Source organism: Athene noctua, chromosome Z, assembly GCF_965140245.1.
Source record: "Athene noctua chromosome Z, bAthNoc1.hap1.1, whole genome shotgun sequence".
In the NCBI taxonomy this organism is placed as follows: Eukaryota; Metazoa; Chordata; class Aves; order Strigiformes; family Strigidae; genus Athene; species Athene noctua.
In genome coordinates this window covers 6081351-6102967 of record NC_134077.1, presented here as the reverse complement: position 1 = coordinate 6102967, position 21617 = coordinate 6081351, and positions in this window count along the sequence as shown.

Here is a 21617-nt window from a genome sequence, read left to right as displayed (position 1 = left end):
ACAGTCCCAAATACAAGAATTCTACTCCAGGTCTTGAACTGTAAGGTTCAAGAGATTCACCAAACTTTTTATGGGTTTTTGCAGATGAAGCTTTAAGTGCACAGTACAATGCTACTGCACAGCAGATGTGCAGATCCCTGTGTTGGAAGGTATGTGAGACACCACCAGTGTATGTTCTGAGCAGAAATAAATGTTGTTGAAATAACCTTTTGTAATGCTGTGTAAAAATATGCAATTAAAAGCTCTGTTTACCTTCACCTACTCCATGTTATTTTAAAATTCCATTTAAGCACCAGTATGCATTCAGCAGACAGTCCCAAAAAAAAGAATTCTACTCCAGATTATCTGAAATACAGAGGTTTCATATCTGAGGTTTTGTCTTGCACTCACTCAAGGTGTGGCCCTTCTGTGACCCCCCATAAAAACACTCAGACAGGCTGTATCATGGGAAAACTAACTGTTTAGAATGTTGATGAAAACCAAACATAGATGACCACTCAGGACTTCTTGTTTGCAGATTATCAAGTGAGAATCGGTAAAGTAAATAACCACCTACATCTACCACTACTCAGAGATACCAAACTGATAAAGTTGCTAGCCAGAATTCAGGAAAATCTATTAAAAAATCCTCAGGGTCTTTCTTTGATAGGTAAAAAAAAAAAAAAAAAAAAAAAGCACTGAAGGGCCACTTCAGTGTTTAGTGCCTGCAGAGTAGGTCTTTAAATATGTAGAGTAGGTCTTTAAAAACATAGCTTATTGAGTCTGAGAATTGCTGATCTTTGCTTTTCTGACTGCATGGTTTTTGTTTGTGGTTTTTTATTATTATTATTTTTAATTTCTAAATATCTGAATTCAAACAAAACTTATTGTAGCATCTAAGAAATGATAAGAGGATAGAGCTGAAAAGACAGTTTATTGCCTCTGCAGCTGTAGATTAAGGGCATAAAATACAATTTGATCCTTTACTTTTTTTTGCCTTTGAGTTTGCACTTGCCACTATGCGACTGCATTGTTAGTCAGATTAATTTTCAATCAGAAAGTGAGTTGAGTGAGTTAATGTTCAGTTAAAGCAAGGCTTACCACATGCACAGTCACGTCATCCACAGGAAGACCTCCACATGAACACATGAAGAGGCAGAGAGAAAGGAGAGACCTGTTCTGCAACAATCTACAATTGTTTCACTCAAACTAATGGAAAGATGGATTGTTCTGTGTTGCAGGCATAATAAAGAGATTGATGGGCTGGATGGGATACACGCACACACAGACACATACATTCTGGATGCACCTGTGGGTTGTTGGAGTGGTCTTAATATAGATACTGAATAAAAAGGGGAACAGGTCTTTGCTGTGTGTTGGATGAGAATCAATTTAGTTTGGAATACTTATTGAACCCTAAAAGCCCTGAGCTTAAACAGAGTGTCATGAAATGATAAAATATAATGTGATTTTACTTACAGGAATTCTTATTTCTTTTTTCCAAGTCATCTACCACTACTTATAAAAACAGAAAATTAGATGTTTGTCCTGGTAACCAGATAAAAGTATTGAGTTGATGGAATAACAGTACGTAGTATGTATGTGAGAGGGAACAGCATCCTTCTGTTGTAAAATTACCTGTGGACACTCACAGCGTTCTCGATGTACCATAAATAACTCTATGTGCAATTTAAGGTCAAGAGTTATTTAGTTAAATGTAGATGCACAAGGATATCTGAGGTGTTCCAGGTATCCTGTCTGGCATTCAGATAGGATTCAAGTCTCTTCCATGTGAATTGTCGTATCTGCCAGCTCCTTGCAAGTGTCCAAATCACTTCTTACCTTCCAGATGAAATAATGTTCTTCTACATCTTAATTCCACACAGTTATGTTCCCACTGACAGCGTTTCAGAACATTAAGAGTTTTGTGAATAGACTGCAAGTTTATAGAGTATATTACCAGCAAAACTGAAAAAATAACACGTTTTAAATGTTTAAAATAATAATACATACAATGAATAACAACTGTTTATCAAATTATGTATTTAATACCAAATTATATATTAAAACATACCACAACAGGTATATGGAGAATGGGGGGAAAATGTTAAAGAATCCAAAGCCTTTTTCTGTTGAATTACAAACAAATTTCAGCAGGAAAGAAGTTACCATCTGTGCTCATTATCTGTCTGTCCTTACTTTTAACTCACAGTTCCTCATGACAAATATGGAATAACATGGGATATCACTCAGAAAAAGCTCCAAACATTGAATGCTGTGGGTGAGAAACGGATAGAGGTGATAGTTATGATCCGTCAGCTTCCTCACAGTAACGCTGTTTCCGTGTAAAAGTCCTAGATGTGATAAACCTGAAATCTTCTCATAGGGTTAGGAGAGGTATTTCACAATATGGTATTGAGATGAACTTTTCAGCCAATGTCTGGTGTATTAGATTAAAATGCAATTCATCTGGCCTGCCTGCAGATTATTTTAAAAACCAGAAGCACCACCAATGAAATTAGTTTAACGATCATATTTCAAGCCCTTAGTTAAACACAATTTTTTTTTTCAAACCTTCAGAAATTATGTGATACCAATTCTCATTCTTCTACAATTTGCATGATCCATTTTAATACAAAAACCAACAGTGGAATCTTACAAAGGTGGTCTACATAACACAGCTTTAGCATTCTTCGCAAAAACGAGCCTGGCATGTGAACACAGTGATGGGCAGTGGAAAATCACCAGAATGCATCAAAGAAAGAGTCTGTGAACATGCAACTAAATCTTGTAAATGTTATTTATAATGTAAGATCCTGCGTTTCTTTTTCCATAATGGTTAAGAGTAATCTTCCATGTTTGTGATGGAGTGACAGGTCTGAGAAACACCTGAGTACATTTGTGTCCTTACACTCAGGAATTTTAAGCTCTGGTTTGTTATGTACTAGCTTCATCTGTGTGAAAAGCATCACTGAGTTTTACTAATGCATGCCACTTTATACATAGTTTCCAGTCCACTGGCACAAGACATCCCAGGAGGTATGAAAGAGTTTCTGTGAACATACATGTTAATGGTTAGCTCACTTCCTAAGACTTTACAGTTGAGAGAGAGTGGTCGAGGTGTTGGTAGCAGAGGAAAGGGGTTGTGACTCATGTAAGATCTATTCTTGACATTAAGTCTCACACTATTTTTTCTCATCTGATGGTATTTATGAACTCTGGTAAAGGTAGATGGCTTGTTTTTTAGTGTCTAGTTTTACCAGATACAGGGGACTTTTTACATTAATATTAGATTAAACTTTTTGAGTTCCTTGGCATCGTCTCTGAAATTCCTCTTCTGTCAGGTGTTGCTCCATCTAGTACGGCCACTGATGCCGTTGTCACCTATCTCTGGGCAGACACCACTGTTCTGAGAGGCTGCTACTGTAGACCCCTGCCAGGCCTGGGGATGGGGTCCTAGGATGAGACTGAGATACAGATAAAAATACCTAATTATAGATGAGTAGGGTACAGGAAGCTAGTCAGTGAAACTAATCCACATATCTGCTCTAAGGAGAGCAGATGATCTCTAATCATAGATGATCAGAAATCTAATGATTCTCTAGACTCTCTTGACTGCATTAACTGCGTGTTAGATTGGATTGCTTATCAACAGCATGTAGTACATGCAGAGAGTTATAGAGCATTGAACCTTCAGATGTCTGTGCACAAGGCTGAGACTCTTGGAGGCTCTCAATAGCTGTTCTTATCCCAAAAAGATCTTAGTGTTACACTAAAGCATCTCTCAAATCACACAGGAACGTTATGTTTAGGTACTCTGTGCTCATACTTGCCAGCAGGAAACAATTCATCTTTGACTGAGTGCCCTTTTTTTTCCCCACCCTATGGTGGGGAAATTTTTTCAAAAAAATTTCCTGTGCGCCTAAATTCATGCACTTGTTAAGCTTCTACATTAATCTGACTGTATCAGCACATCAGAGCTTTTCAGCAGAAAAAATTATTCCAGCAATTTACAGCATTTAGAAGATCCAGGGGCTACTTACATTAGGCAATCTAAGTTTGATATTGTTACCTAGCTCATTGAAGCAAGAATATATCTATTACAATCACATTTGTTGTTCATTTTAAAGAGTAATGTGGGGAGTAGAGAAACCATTCAATTATTACCAGCAATTGTAATGTGCTTAATTTTCACTGCTCAGTTTACTATGGTCAATATCTGGAAAACAAGCAGTCATCTTCAGCTGTTAATAGGGGTTTTTTTGTTGTTGTTCTGAGTTTTCTTTTGTCATATAGGTAAAAAAGATTTTCTTCTGGGGGAAGGGAGAAAACTGATGAAATGATGATGAATATGTAAAATTGAGACTATGTCTGTTCTTGAAATGTGTCATTTCTCATATTAAATACTATCTCAAAGGTAGTAAAACTACCAGTGAAAACACTAAGCAATAGACCCATCAGTAGGATCATGACTTAGTCATGACCTAGCATTACCTTGTCCTTTTAGAAGTGATGTTTGGTATGTTTATAACACCACTCACTACACACATCCCAAGTGATTTTTGTATTTAACAAAATGTTGTCAAAGACATCCTGCAATGTAAAGGTCTTGTGTAGACCCCTAATCTTCAATTATCCCCACAGACACTTTTTACCCACACATGACCTTCTGCTGATATCTACATAGATACAGCAGTCTGTCCAGGTAAATTAATCAGCAAGATCATGAATGGGAGATGTAATGTCAAAGACATAAATGGTAAGTGGGAGACATGATCTACACCCTTATTTCCTTTTTTTTTTTTTTTTTTTTTTAAAAAAAAAAAAAAACCAAAAAAAAACTTCCTCATTGGAGAGACCAGATCCTGTTTAGCTGAAATCTGTGTTATGATGGAAATGAAGAAGGAATGACTGGGGGAGTCGTAAAACCTCTGGGGCAGCAGCCTGCACTCAGCTCTAGGAGGGAACACACGTTGTAGGAAAGAAGAGCTTCTAGTGGTGGCAGTAAGAGGTGAGTCACTCACTACCTGCATACCAAAATTGCTGGCTATGGTTGCAGCTTCTCTGAAAATAGTTCTCTCACCAAAGAAGCAGTGTAATTTAGACATAATGGAGTTATCTCGTGTTGCTACCCATTGGCAGGTGCATGTAATGTAGGAAAAACTATTTGATTATGCAAGACTTTTAGTGAAGCAGGCAGTGTGATTATGAGCCAAAAAGGTTGTACATAGAAACAAAGACATCATGCCAGATTAAGATAATAGGGAAAATGGGATTCCTAAAGTAAACAGATCACGTGTAAACAGAAGCAAGAAAAGAAAGAATGCAATTTATATTTAGAGTTGACCTAAATTTCCATTTAGGAGAAACAGAAAATAATGAAACTCTATTGGTCCTCACTGGGCAAGCTTAGATGAGAACAAATAGGGTTCATTGTTAGAGGTAATACACTGGGCTGTTGAGAAAGGTGCCTGGGTCTTATTAACTAGTTGAGATGAGAATTTCAAGCTGTACCATGAACAATGGCCCTAACTTATGATTATAAAACACTGAAAACTCCTAAATAAAAGGCAAAATATCATATGGAAGTGTCTTTCCCTAAATTTGGTTTATGGGAGATGTTAGTGAGGAAAATAATCAAACCCAGGAAAAAATGAATCTAAATCCTCAGGGAAGTTTAGTTGTCCTGGGAAAGGAAAAAAGAGAAGTTAACCTTTTTATACAGGACTAGCGGAGAGATATAATCTATAGGAGCATGATAGGTGGGTTAATAGGAACCCGACTGAAATAATATTTTAGCCTACAAGTAACACCACAGGCAGCAAGAAAAATATACAGTCACTAAGAACAATGTGGATTTATGGGAAACAACCCAGCCCAGACATCGCTGCACCACTCAGTTATGTAGTGTGGGCATTCCACCTATATTGTGTCTACACATTACAATATTCTGAGCTGAGTAGGCAAATTAGGAGTATGGATAAGAAAGCTATGAGGATAACCTCTATTGGGGAGGTGGGAGAATGAGGAGAAAGTCTGTCTACTATCAAGCATTGTCACAGTGCAGAAGATAATATTTCACAGAGTATCAAGGACAAGCAGAAATTTGGAGAACTCCAATGTGTAGACTACTGGACTATATTACACCAATTCTCATTAATCCTTATGGGCCTGTGGAGAAGAAATTAATAAATCCTGCAAGGAAGAGGTATTCCTATATTCACTGCAAGTTTCTCTAAGGATATCAGTGGTGAAATGACAGTAGAAAAACTAGTTCAAGACTATAATTAAGGAATTTGCATGACCTTGATGTAAGGACATTGAGGGGGAACAACAGCCCCAGCTGATGGCAGGTATCTTTTCCTTTTGGTTTCTGCCAGGGATGAGACACATGAAGAATAGTCCATTCGTATGCACAACACAACAGCTGAATGTGTCTGCTGTACACCACCTATTCCCATGTAAATTAAATCTGTAATATGTGAACTTTAAACATTTCCTTTGATTTCAGAAGAAGAGGACTACAAGAAAAATGGAACTCAGGCGTGTGATGAGAATGGTCAGGATAAGGGCACACTATATCTAGTGTCTTTTGATTTCTTAAATACTCTTAAGATCCATTATGTACTTGCCAGTATCACAAATGTGAAAGGAGTCTCAAATTATATATGAATGCTCACACACTCTGAATCCAGAGAATCCCAGAAACGTTTGGTACACGGTGCTACAGTGTATGAATAGAAACTTGAGAACTTTCCAGTGTGCGATCAAACCCCTAAATATTTCTTGTCCTGTAGCTCCGCTCTAGCTTCTGCAAGCCTCTGAGGGCTAAAAAGCAGATGTAGGCACATTTTTTTCAGAGTCCTGACAAACATGGCAGGGAAGTATGCAAAGTTAAGGTAACATCGTGCTCTGTGGAACCTTTAGACCCAAAGTGGATGATGTACAGTCTGGGCATCAGCTTCAGAAAGGCTGCTAAAGAAGATATTGAAGATGCTAAATGCATCCAGGTAGTCAATAATGTGTGCTGCTAAAGCCCTAGTGCTATGGTGTCAGAGTAAAAAACTGTCCAGATGAGACTTTACTGTTGATGGATAGGCTGAGTAAGGCGTATCTTCCAGTGTACAGCACGGACAGCTTTTTGGAGCTGCAGCCAGATTCCTCTCAACATGCTGCAATATTTCTGTAGCTGCGTAAGGGCCAGGGAAACAGGCAGAGCACTTTACAGATATCATGCTAACTCCAGTAAGGCAGGTCAGAGTGCAGAGCGCCAATCCACAGCCATCTAGCCGGGGGACGTGTGTGAGACAGCCCAACATTTGCAATGCTGGTGAGAAGTGCCTTAGGTGTTCTAGGCACTGCAGTGCTGAGGAGGCCTCTATCCACAATTCCGAAACATGTCTTCACTCCCAACTTGTTGATCTCTCATCTACACTCCCCAAGGCTGCCTTTAGCACAGTATCTCAAGTGCCATAATCCTCACTGCCTTGCACTGAAGCACTGCTATCAAAGTGGTTTCCACTTAGATGTGATTTGTCCTTTTCTTTCTATCTCCTCGTGCTTTGCCCTATAGTGTTTTGCAACAATATTGTCTCGACTCTTCTCATGACAGTTTCTAGTTTATAAAATTAGAGCCTACTAGACAACATAATAGATGTCATATACGTTCCCATCAAATGTTATTGAACAGTATATATGCACAAAGCTCAATAGCCAATCATTATGCAACATCTAAACCCGATCAAGTGTGGCTCAATTAGTGCTAATAACACCTTAAGCAGGAACAGCTAATGAGCAGGTCCTGGTGGAAACTAGACAGGTAATGTGAGAAAAATGTGCTGACCAGCTACCACTCTGGAGAGGACACCCATAGGATGATGCTCATCTGAGGACCCTGTCTCTACTCTTCCCCACTGAAGAAAAGATTTCTCTTTTCTCTCACTCACTTGTTCTTTCCTTGATTTTTCATTCCCCTACTTCCCAAGGCAGTTTTAAAGTCATGGTGTTCCATCAGCTGTGGATGCCACAAACCTGTCTCAAATTTCTTTGTACAACATGACACACTTATTAAAGTAAGCCTATAAAAGTATTAAAGTAAAGTAATATCTAAAGTATTAAAGTGGAAATAATGTGATTAACAGCAGAAGGAAACATAGGAAATAAAACTTCAGAACTGTGGTGACAATATAGCAATGATCAATGCAACACTGTATAGAACAGAAAAGTAATTTAATTTTTAAATTAAACCAATTTCACTCTCAATTCCTTGTAGCCACATATTCCAAGCATCAAGATGATTCATATGGTCTTATCTGAATTCCTTCTTTGCAATAGCATTGAAAACAAGGAATGTAGCATATTTTTTCACATCTCCTAAGCTTGTCAGTTGGCATCCACCTGCCTAGTTTGGATTAGCCTTTTATATCCTTAGGAAGCTAACAGGGAGTGTGACGTTTTATCTCTCCACTCTGTCACATTTCTGCAGGTCATTAAGGTTGTCCCACTGTGTTTTTTTTTCTTTATGTGAATGTCTTACGGTTCTGTTCTTAATCTTCTCACCATTACTTCTTAAAGTCTTGAGTTTTATTTTTGACTGTCTCAAGTTTCAGTCTGGGTGCAGGTAGTCCCCTGTTATTAGGCTGTCCCTTTTGTCTCAGCTTGCTTGCCAGTGTAAAAAGCGATTTAAGAACTTCAGCCTTAGCAGATACTCTCAATAAAGGATGCAAAGGAAGATTCAGTGAAGAAAGCAAAGGCATGAGCTTATTATGTTCAGCTGAGTGGCTCAGACTAGCAAAAAATATCACATTAAAAAATGGTAAATTCTCATCAGCAAGGGCATGTATCTCACAAAACAGCTGTTAACTATACATAGTAGAATAAGTGGAACTTTAGAATAACATCAGAGAAATGGCATACCCAGACATACAGAGACAACACTAAATGATAAAGACATAGAAAGTTCTTCTATCATCAGCTGACTTGTCACTTCTGAGAAAACTCAGAAGAAGGAAGATCATGAGCAGTTAAAAAGATTAATGAGACATTGACCAATTTACCTCTTAAAAAAATGTGTAATCCTCATAATGTGCTTTACCTCAGAGTATTTTTAATTCTGAAGTTTTCATACCACATTATTTCATCGCATCTTCCTACACATCACAACACTCCTTTATTTTCTCCCCTTTTGCTTTGGACCAGCAACAACTCATTCTCACTTTTGGATCTTACTTTTCCACACACTTTCTCATTGATGATCTCTTGAATCTTCAGGAACTCTTCCCATCACTTCCCTCTTCTGGCTTCCAAACATTTTATTTTTTTTTCTTCAAAGAAAAATCAGATAAGTAGAACTTACTGATCACAATAAAGACCAATTAATAATTTAAACTAAAGCCTTACACAGAATTCTGTCCATATAAAGTATTTAAAATACTAAATACATTAAAACCAATTATTATTTTAAGGTCAAAAGACAGGCACATTTCTTCCACATTAACAGTTTTCATTAATTTTCATCGTGCTTGCCTTTGTTGTCCTAATATTAATAGGCTGTTATTCTTACCCAGGTTAAAACAGGGAGTGTAGAATATATAACTTCACAATTGCCATTAATCCCGATGAGGCTGATTCTTGTACATCTCCAAAGATGAAGAGCGTGTATTCTCCAGTCTATACTAATAAGTCATACGAACAACGATTTGCAAGATTTAATGAACTGCATACAGCTTCTTTGTTTAAAGCACTGCCAAGTTAAAACTATACGTGATGATCAGAAAAAAAAATAAATTATTACATTTCTCTGACTTATTTAAAGTTTAGAAGTTTGGTGGCCAAATCATTCCTGGAATAAAATGGGATATCTTGCAGAAGCTAGGTCAGGGATATAAACCTTCAGTTATTTACCTTTCTGTTTTTAGAATCATAGCAACTCCAGTTACCTTTGTGCATTTTAAAAGTCAGGTTTATTACCTAGTTTTATTTTGTGATGTATTTAACTTTCTGCATACTTGGCCTACATTGCAGAGTTCAAGTCTCTAATGAAGTAAAGCGTTACATCTGTCATTAAGGCTATAAAAATACTACGCTTAGAATTTGGGGGGAAAAAAATAAAGTACAAAAGCAACACCCTGAGTTTTTTAATGTCCTGTTGGAGGCCTAAAGTAATAGAATATCATAATATTCAGTTATTTCTCAGAAAGACAAAAATGTTAGTATTATTTTATTCTACAAATAAGTAAGTGGAATTAAGAAAGATTTTACCGTCAGCTGTTGTCCTTGGGTCTAGCCAGTGACCTTGTTCCAACTAGATGTGAAAACAAGAAAATTTGCAAGCCTTTCTCCTCTGCTACCACTAAATGATGATAGGTAATTATGAGAAGCATCTGGGAATTATCTAGTATTAAAAAAATAGATTAACATGCATGATCAGAATCTTAATACATTCGTTTCCTATCTATTTTTCTTTATATCCCTTGGAATATTAAGAAGGAAATTAGTGAGTGGGGAGGTATTTTATGTTGGTTTTGTTGGCTGTGGTTTTTATTAACAATACCATCCACTTCATCATATATTGTTTTTATTTAGGAAAGAAAAACTATACTGAACAAATTTAGGAGGGATACCAAAGTGGCTAAACATCAGACAGGGGCATAGTTTTGTACCATATGTTGGAATGGAAAAGAGATATTAAGAAGTAACAACTGAGGCACAAGATAAAATGTACAAGAATTGTTATTTGGTTTTGAATACAGAGTGCATTACCAAGTTAAATAGCAATTAGTTATGGGTAAAATCAGGAAGAGAGAGAAAGATAAAATTAAGAGGTAAATGGAAGGCCTGGGTGGTATTTGAACAGGTAGGAAAGGAAAAACCTGAAAGCACTAATGACTGCACAAAACACATTAAGTCTTGTAGAGTAAAAGGAAGGAGAGGTTCAGCAGGGCAGCTGCAGAAAGTCCACACAGAGCATGGGAAACATCTTCCTAAGAAGGCAGGGGAGTGCTGAGTGATCATAACGCGCTCAACTACCTGAACAGGGAGAAAGGTCTTCCAATACACTGCAAAGTGGCGTTGCCTTTCTGCAGGAAGAAAAAAAAAAAAAAAAAGGTATGTCTCTCTGATGTGCTTTCTTACAAATAATGACATGGGAAAGTGTTCTTGGGACAAGAGAAACATCATCTGAGTAACTATTTACCCAATTTTCTCTCCAGCGAAGGAGGCTAGTGAGAAAGTATAAGCCCTCTATTAACATTTCAGAGCTGATGAGATGTCTGACCATTGTTCCTTAGAGTGGCTATTTTCTCAGAGGACACCCAAAAGGATCAATATAATCGGGAGCAAGGGGCAATATTCAAGCTATTGTAATATATTTTTAATAAATAAATAAAATCCATATCTATAGTCAAATCTAAAATCCAGATTTTCTAAGAAGCAGAAATTAGAATATCTACTATGCTTCTGTTCACCAGTCATTAAGTCTCTGACTGAGGCAGAAAAAACAATTCTTCATGAAGATATAAATACAATAAATTCACTTTAGAAAGACAACAATGCATACTTTGTTCCCAACAGAGCAGGAGTTTCTATCTAATTTTATAAAAAATAGAACATTGATAAAGATTTTAGAAGGCAATATTTTATGTGATCACAAGAAGTCTTCGTACCAGAAGCTTAAAAGTGGAAGTGATTTCATATTTTATTCCTGAACAAAACACAACACAAAACCCCCCACAGAGTTTGTCTTCCAAATAAATAAATAAATATATTTTGAAAAAGCAGCAAAATAACAACCTACAAAAATAACCCAAAAACCAAACAAACAAAAACCCACAAAAAAAAACTTTGGAAAAAACCTTAATTAAAAGGTATATAAAAAGTCTCCCAAGTTTGTTTGGACTTTTTGGCTGGGTTTTTTTGTTTGGGTTTGTTTGGGGGTTTTTGTTTTTTGTTTTTTGTTTGTTTTTTTTTTTTTTTCCCACATTTAAGTTTCATGACTGAATAAGCAAAGATTTGCCTTTTTAAATTTAAACTGTTCAGGGAAGGTAGAACTGTGTGATTACTGTGATTATGAAGGAAATATATGCTGGGGAATTTCTGAGTCCTCCTTGAATTGGTTCATCACAGTATTCAGGGTTTTCTTCCTCTATTTTGTACATGTCTTTTTTTCATAATATACACAGTTTTCTTAACTCTTACACACTTTGAATTTTGCTGCTCGGTGACTGTGAGAAAACCTATTAACAGACTTCTTGCTAACAGAAGTGAGCTGTATTCATAGGGATAATCAATGAGCATATTCCCTGTGAGAAAAGCTTCTCATTTAACTTTCAAATAGGTTGCATGTAATTTGACAGGTTCATTTGGCATGAATTTGGAAAGCATTTCTCATGTTGTCCAAGATTTACATGATGTTCCCAGAATATATTTTCAGGGAAGCTTTTTTTAATGTTAAATCTTCAAGCCTTTGTAACATTGTCTTGAATTTTTGTGTTGAATTGGATTGTCTTGAATCTTTACCATTAAGAGTACATCAGTGATGTAAATTGCCTTAAATTTGAACAGCATTTAAGACCATGCTGGAGCACTTAATGCACTACAACTATTCCACCAAAGTGTTAGATCACTAGAGCTGACTAGGTAGATCACAGTAACGGAAAATTTGGACTATAAAGAGACACACAAAATCTACCCTTTTATGGAGGCAGCTTCTATGTCCTGGACAAAAACTACCCATTGACATTTCCTGAATTAGTAGCTGAATGAATACCCTAAAAAATTGTAAATTAAACCCAAGGAAGTTTAATTTATGTAAGCATAAAGGGCTTTCCAGTAGCCTTGATCAGTTTTGTGGAAGAGAAATAAATTAAGACCTGTAAATTTCCGTTTGCCAAACATGTAGCATGCTTTCGTATAAACAGGAAAGGCATATGATCCCCCTAAAGAAATTTTGTAGCTGTGCAAGCTAAATATATTCAAACTGAACAGAAGGTACCAATCAGATTTTGATCTCTGTTACAGTGACAAAATTAGATTCTGATGAATTACAGCAAATGAGGTCTATACCAAGGACTGCACAAAGATTCAAGGGTGCAATGCCTGAAAACAGTAACTGAAAGGTGACATTTTTCTGGATTTCAGTAACCTTGAGTACACAAAAGCTCTTGATAAATTTCAAATTCAGCTACACCTTTCTGGCTACTTCTTTAACTTTTTTATTTTTTCTTAAACATTATTGACCAGTGGATCAATAATTATTCAATAGATTACTTCAGAAGTTTTACGTAATTAAAGATTTATTTCACTTCAGATATACGACCTACAACTAAAAATAAGAAAACAAAAGATGTTTTCATACTTATAACCCATATAAGGATATACTTTAATTTTCTCTATGGATTTGAATTATAGTCAAAATTTTGTTTCTGCTTTAAGAGAATTCATTTTAGAGAGTTTATAAAATATACACTAAGATTAAACAGTTATTTCTGGTATTGCTTTCTTGATGTTGTTGAGACTCATGTTTGTAATGCTGAAATAATGGACTATCTATTTTGGGGCTTCTTAAGATCCCCACTGGTATATTGCACGCTATGGTATAATGTAATTTTCTGTGATTGTGGCAGAAGAGAGAGTTTGGGTTTTGAAGGATCCCACATAACCCATCTCTGACTGCAATTATGCTGTTTTCAGAAGTCTGACTATGTAATTATAAATCTCTATACCTCCAAATCTCACTGAAGTGCACTGTGTAAATGATCTGCTTAAGGGGGGTATTATTTCAGAAGATAACACCCATTCTAAAATTTAGGGTGCTTGTCATCTCTGAACTCTGGATTCTCTTTTTTGAGATCTTTACAGTCTTCATCTGAGATGCTTGAACTGGCAAGGTTGAACACATTTGAGACAGAAGCTACATGAAAGAGTCCAGCTTATGGTGCATGACACTTAAAGAGGTCATCAGATTGCTGGCCTGCTCTTTTGTTCCAGAAAGAATGAATGAAATTCCATAACTGAGAATCTCCACAAGGAATGTACTACAAGACTGTGATAAATTCCAAAGTAGTGTAGATTGAAAGGAGGGCATCGAAAGAATGAAATTGCTGGTCCTGGAGAGATGGTATCCATATTACACACATTTCAGGGGATTTTTACTTTAGAATAACCATAGTCCAGTCCAAGGGACTGAATGCTTATGTACAGCTGAAATGAGTTAGGTAGATACATTTTTTTTCTTAAATTACTTCCCATCAAAACCAAAATAAAAGAATTCAAACTAAATCAAGCACCTAATTAATCTGTAACCTCAATGTACCCCTCCCAACTACCTTTCAAGTCCTTGTACTAACCACCAACAAGGGACACAGCCTCTTTTTTCCTTTTCTGAAAGCTTTTCTTCCAGGCTCTTTCAAAATTATCTCTGTCTTCTCCTCCCACCTTTCTGATAAGTCACTCTACTGCATATAGTCCATAAGGATGGAGTCCCTTAGTACAGGGCTTCTTTGGCTGTGTTTATCCATATTGTTTTTTAAGTGAACCTGATCCAGAAGGCTTATGCCCTGGATATGTTTTAGCTGCATGTCAGAAGACCGTGAATGTACCATGAATTCTTTCATGTTCTTCTTACCATGAAATGAGCATCATAGACTCATAGAATCATAGAAAGGTTTGGGTTGGAAGGGATCTTAAAGATCATCCAGTCCCACCCCCCTGCCATGGTCAGGGCCACCTTCCACCAGCCCAGGTTGCCCAAAGCCCCGTCCAACCTGGCCTTGAACCCTTCCAGGGAGGGGGCAGCCACAGCTTCTCTGGGCAACCTGTGCCAGGGCCTCACCCCCCTCACAGGGAAGAATTGCTTCCTTAGATCTCATCTAAATCTCCCCTCTGTCAGTTTAAAAACGTTCCCCCTCATCCTGTCCCTACCTCCTGATCCAGAGTCCCTCCCCCCGTTCCTGCAGCCCCTTTCAGCCCTGGGGGGCCGCTCTAAGGTCTCCCCGGAGCCTTCTCTTCTCCAGCTGAACCCCCCAACTCTCTCAGCCTGTCCTCACAGGGGGTGCTCCAGCCCCCCCAGCATCTTCATGGCCTTCTCTGGACCTGCTTGAGCAGGTCTGTGTCCTTCTGCTGTTGGTGCCCCCAGAGCTGGACCCAGCCCTGCAGGGGGGGTGTCACCAGAGCGAAGTGGAGGGAGAGAATCCCCTCCCTCGACCTGCTGGACGCTGCTCTTGATGCAACCCAGGATATACTTGGCTTTCTGGGCTGCAAGCACACATGGTCACCACAGTTTGGTGTCATCAACAAATTTGCTGAAGGTGCACTCAATCCCACTGTCTATACCACTGGCAAAGATGTTAAACAATGCTGGTCCCAATACCAACTGCCGAGGAACACAACTCATCATGAATACACATGACCACAGTTCCTTACCTGTAAAATCTGTATACCAGACCTGAGGAATCTGATGTCATACACCTCACAGACTAGGCAAACCTAAGGAGTGAAATCTCACAAGAATCTTATCCTTAACGTTGTCAAAATCTAAATTCTGAGGCAACTAAAATCCAGAATGGCATCACGTGGCTTGAGACTATGGCAAGTTTCAGTGCACACATCTCTGTTTCAGAGTATAATAAAATAACTTGAAAATGAGTTTATTATATTGCAGGAGGGAGCCATCTTTTCAGTGTTTCCACATGCAATAGGAATAATAGGCGATTAATAATTTATAAAAACTTGTGTGCATGTAAAGCAGCTATTACTGTATCTGTAATAACTGGTCTATGAATATGTATGACTTAGAACTTTCAAAATATCTGTATACATGAAAGATTTGATCAAGATATATTAGGATAGAAGTGAAATGGGATATGAGGCCTTCGAAAACTTAATTTCATGGCACTTTGATAGGAAATATTCATTCAACTGTATACCTATAAGTAGGGTAATAGAATTTTCATTATCATGTCATCTGGAAAAGAAAACACTTGGGAATTTACCATGAGACTTAATATTCAGTAAGTTAGGGATTTTTAACAGAAATTAATCAGAACGTTTGGACATATCTGAAAAACACTGATGTAATCATTCTATCCTATTTTTTTCATGTTATGTTGACAGATGGTAATTACTTCTGTCCAGTAATTCCTAGATCCAGTGGCATTCACTAAAATTACAGCATCGTTAAAGAGAAGAAGTATAAAAAACTCCTTTCTCAAGATCCACACAAGGGAGTAACTAAGTCCCGTTAGGTAGGGAACAGATAATGGAAGCTCCCATCCCAATGCATTATGGCTATGCTCACAAATAATTCTTACTTTCATGGTAGTGGTCCCATTCCCACAAAAACTTTAACCATAGATAAATTCCTGGTTTGTGTTAAGCACAAACGATGCACATCCCAGCATACAACAAATCTCAAACTGAAAATTATGGTGGAGCTCTATCCTGCACCCACCTGTGAGATCTCTGCCAGATGAAAACTCATTATTAACACACATGCTTCCACCAAACTGCTCTCACTGTCTCTACCAATACCATATCTTTTAATCCACACTGACACCATTCACTTGTACTGCTCTTTAGCTAGTAGTTATGGCATTTAAGTGTATCACAAATTTCCCTGAGTGTGGTTGTGGCCATCTATTAGGCAATCTGTGGTACACTGGGATACCCTACAAGCTTGTCATTGTGTTGCAATAGAGGAGGAGAAAGGAGTTGTGGAAGCACTGGCTGCCAGGGTTAAAGGATGCTGAGATACTTAGTGGCTGATTTCCTGAGCCTCAGACCTGAATATTTTGGTATTATTGGGTGAAACTGCCAGGAAGAAAACCTAAGAGAGATACAAGAAAATTTCTCAAGCTGTCTAGACTAAATTTAAATTATGGGATTGCAGTATTAGATGGTCAGGAAGCATAGGCCTGAGGGTGGTTTCAGGTTTGGATCTAATTATTCTGCACACAGCCTAAGCAGTAGTTTAGAGCACAGCAAAGGTGCTAATTTAACAGGGGTTTTTTTGGCCACAAACTGACATTTGGAATTTGGTGAGGAGTTTTGTGTCTACCTGAATTTCATAAGCACTCAAAGGTTTGCAGTTGATCCGAGTAGTTTTGCAGAATACAGTTGTCCCAAAGCCATCTGAAATCCTTGGGATTTTAGTTTTTCCCTTTGTGATGACCATATGCTTATACCGAACTGAATGTGTCTTTTGTTTTGCCAGGAAGGTCAGGAGCATTGTGCTTTCCCTGGTCTTTTCCCTAGATTTAGTAAACTATACCTGAGAGGTGACCCTGGACTTGGCAAATGAGAACAACTGCTGGCTCCCATTGTACAAACATACCCACAACCCTCACTGACTGTAACCTAGGGAAATGAAGAGGTATGGCCTTGAGCCTGCAGAATTGACTATAGTCTCTTCTCTGTGTGCCTTTGTGACTCATATTGAAGGCAGCAAAAGTCCCATTCATTTCTGACCCCTCTCAGCTCCTACATGTTTATTGTCAAGTCAACAATTCAACAGTTAGCATTTATTTCTTTGTATTTCTATGAAACAAGGACTTGTCAGCTCCTTTAGGGCTATATCAGGAGGCAGTCAGGGTCGTGTCCATAGCAGGACACGACCTAACATAAATGTTAAGGCCCAACAACATTTAACCCACCCCGCTGTGTCATAGCAGGTATGTTTGATCCCCACAGCACGGCTGAATGCAAGAGGCTGCAGTACCACCTTAACCAGCAAAGCCATCAGGAAGAAAATAATACCACATTTATTTTACCATGCTGAGGTGAAATATGACTTTATTTTACAAAAAGCTTTACTGGAGCTTTATCTGAAACCACCAAATAAAAGAAAACACTGGTATTGGGTTAAGGATTAGAATCATATGATTGCTAATGAAAAATACATACTGAGCTAACAAGCATGTGCAAATTAGGTTCTTTTTTTCCCTTCTCCTTAACACAGGCTATAATATTCTATTTCACTAAGTGATCCTATCAGAATATTAAATTTTTCCATTAGCAGGATTAGATTAGGTCTTAATATTAAACCATGTACGTCAGTTCTATTAAACAAGATACGTTCCCCAGCCCTGCTACCATCCTGGTATTATTCCAGCTAAATACCTTTTTCTTACATTCAGCAGGGATTTGAGCAGGACACAGCTCTGAATATTAGGAGCTGTCCTGGGTAACTGTTCATAATGAAGAGCAACAACTGGGAGGCAAATCCCTGCAGTCAAATAAGCTTAAACAAAAATAACATTTTTATTTTTTATGGAGCAAATTACATGAAATGCCAAGCATATGGATTTAATGAATATGACTTTCTAAAACCATAAACAAGATTGGGTTTATACTTTATTTTTTTTTACAGCACAGCGGAAACAAATTAAATTTGCTCTGAGATGCACTTCTCATAACTATCATCTCTGTTGTAAACATCTTATCCGTAATCAGAAATTCAATGTTACAGACAACAAGGCCTACTGAGGTGTTAAGCTGAAAGGTAGGTGGAAAGCAGGGTGATTTCTTTCTGTGGAAAATATATGTATTTTTCCCAACTGAAAAGCCTTAAATGAGATTCAGTTAGTGGATGACTGGTAAGTGATGCCTAATGTTCAATTAGGAAATTGTCTTATTAGAGCCATGATGACTCTGCAGCCCAGGGGTGGATACTCTTATTTTCCAGATATCTCAGACTCCGGATTTTTATTCTTTATATTACTTGATAATATTTAGGCATACATTATTATGTATGGCCTAGCAAGAATCCTTTGTTTACACAGCCCTCAGTAAAATACCTATCAATGTATTAGAAGCATACTGGGGCAATGCACTAAAACATTTGAGGGGAAGCTTTAGGGATGAGCTGAATCAAACTAGCAACACAGCATATTAATGCTAGCAAACTGCTAACCTAACAAACCAAATGCAAATCCATGGCTGCCTATTATCCGTATATCAAGTATATGGATAAAAGTAATGGAGTGGGATGATCTCCTATGTTCCGCAAGCAAAAGGGCTGTTTTGTATTAAGTCATGTTTCTTGCACAGTGTTGCTCTGTAATTGCAGTTTCTGGGGGAGTTCAGGCCCTGAAACGTGGAAGATAATTGATCAGCATGGTGGTACACGGCTGTGAACAGGTCAGGAGCTGGTTTAACACAGACTAAAGCATGAAATAGGAACAGGAATCAAAAATTACAGTCAATTGACTGTTATTGCCATATCTGCTTCATGAAAGCACCATGAGACATCTCAGAAAGAGAAAGCTTATGGCTACAGCGTCAGCCAGCGTGGAAAGTAACAATGAAATGTTTTTTCTCCGGGCACAGTGCTAACGTTAACATGGAATTGCACATTCCTATCCACAAAAAGCTCATGTTATGATAACCGTAGGAAAAGACACTTTGTGAGGGTATCAGTAAAAATAATAGACATTGTGGTCTGGAATAAAGGTTATGTAAATTTTCATTCTGCTTTCATGAAGATCTAGAGATCCCCAGGCCCTTTTAAGTGGGAGACAAGACGACAGTGTTACTCTTTTGTCTGTGTCACCGCATCCAGTCATAAACTCAAAGAAATGTATCCTCCTATTTGGGGCACTCGCCCAGCAATTTAAGATAGCTGTTACACATTGAAGTTGAACTTGGGGGGTGTGTGTGCCTGTATGAGCACATGTACTTTCTATCTTGGGGAGCAAAACAAACTTTTTGAACCATCAGCAGGACGTATATTGCCTCTCTTCTCTCTCCTAACAATCACTAGGTGTTGTTTTGTAGCTAGGATAGTCGAGGGACATTATCGTCCCTTGACACACAGCAGTTGTTTCTTCATTTCAGTCAGAGGAGTGGAGGAATATACTGATTCACAGTATGAGTCCATTCCCTCTGGCACTAGTAAAGTGCTAAGTCATTGTAATGGAATTACTACTGGTTTAAGGAGTACAGGGTAATGCAATTAGGCCCATGCTCTTTGTAAATTCCCTCTGTCCTAAGCAGTTTTAAATGAAACTCCTAGCTGCAATCCATTTCCAGAGAGATGTTAATTTACAGGCAGCAGAGGTGCCGCGTGTTACAATTTTATTATGAATTTCATTATATTGAAATCTCATCCTCTTGAAATCAACAGTATATTTTCTGTTGACTCCAGTGAAGTCAGTATTTCACTCCTGGTACCCTTTCTAAAGTCTGAGCTTGCGAGCACTTGAGGAGTCCTGCTTTTTTGAATAATGATAGTTACAATATTCAGATTGCAGAGAGAATTTTGAATATGTTTGGAGCAAAAAGATTAAAAAATCTTGTACATATTTTTTTAATCTCATAATTTAAAATACTTATAGCCATGACTCATAGTTTTACATGTTTTGACTGGTGATATTAAACAATATAACTGCAGCGTACTGAAATAGATCAACTCTTGAAAACATATTAATGTGCTAAGCAACCCACTCAAAATTGTTTGAAATAAACATGTCTACTTGCTTAAATAAAGTCAGTTCATTTTCCTTCCGCTAGGTATGACTTACACCCTTCCCCAAGCACTTTTATCTTTCAGCATAATTAAAACCCACTAAACAGTGCTTCAGTTCATCATCCCCAACACCACTAAAGGATCCTTTTTGCTCTCAGTGATCTGATGATTACGGGTAATATTTCTCTAAAGAAAAGTCATTCATATCAGTAGCACATCCCAGAGCAAATTTAATTTGTAACTTATGTGCTGTAAATATAAACACTGCACTGAAAAGGTTTGTCTTGTTTACACTTTTATGTAGACATATTCATTAAACCTGTATTTTCTACAGTTTATGGCGTTCACTCAAAATTGAAATGTCACACAGTCAGTTTAGTCTATATGACTATAGAGACTTGCTTGCTGATTTTGCTTTTCATTATTACCCATTACCCTGATGTGTTTACTCCATCATGCTTGCAAAAAGTATATCACACTTACCAGTTAAAACTTCGAGCATTTTGTGCCTTTAAATGGAAGAAGATATCTTGCTCCTACAGTAAAGACATTTTATGGTGCTTCTGGAAGGCAGACAGGAACAACTGGGCTGCATGCACTAGATTATCAAAAAAGATGCAGCTTCTTTCTTTTGTTGTTCAGCTGCTGTTAAAGGTGTGTCTGACTAGCAAGAGATGGTTCTCTTTGTGTACAGGGAAAAGTACAGACGCATGTGGGAGACTGGCTCTGTGTAAGCCTGAGGCTGAGCTTTGCCTTTGAGCTATAGCCCAGCTGTGACATTCAGTGATGAAGAATTGTCCTCTGCCTGGATAGGGCAGGGTGAGTCTTAAAGCACCATGGAGTTGCAGAGCCAAGTGTTTTGTCACGCCCTCTATGGCAGAGATAGCTCTGTGGTCTTTGTTATTTGGGAAGTGAGCTGAGAGCCTCACATGGGTCCCCTTAGGAAGTCTAGAGTTAGCTAGATAATTTTTATTGAGCATTCTTTTTGCTGTAGTTTTTCAAGAAAGAACCCACAACTTTTTTCAGCACTAACAGTGTGCCTTCTGCTGGCAACACTCCACTGGCAAAGTTCTGTTTTCACTCAGATTCTCTGATTTCAAGGATGGTCAAGTACCAATGGGAGACCTGCACCTGGGTGAACAGCTGTCAACTTTAACATGATGCCTTGAGAAAAAAC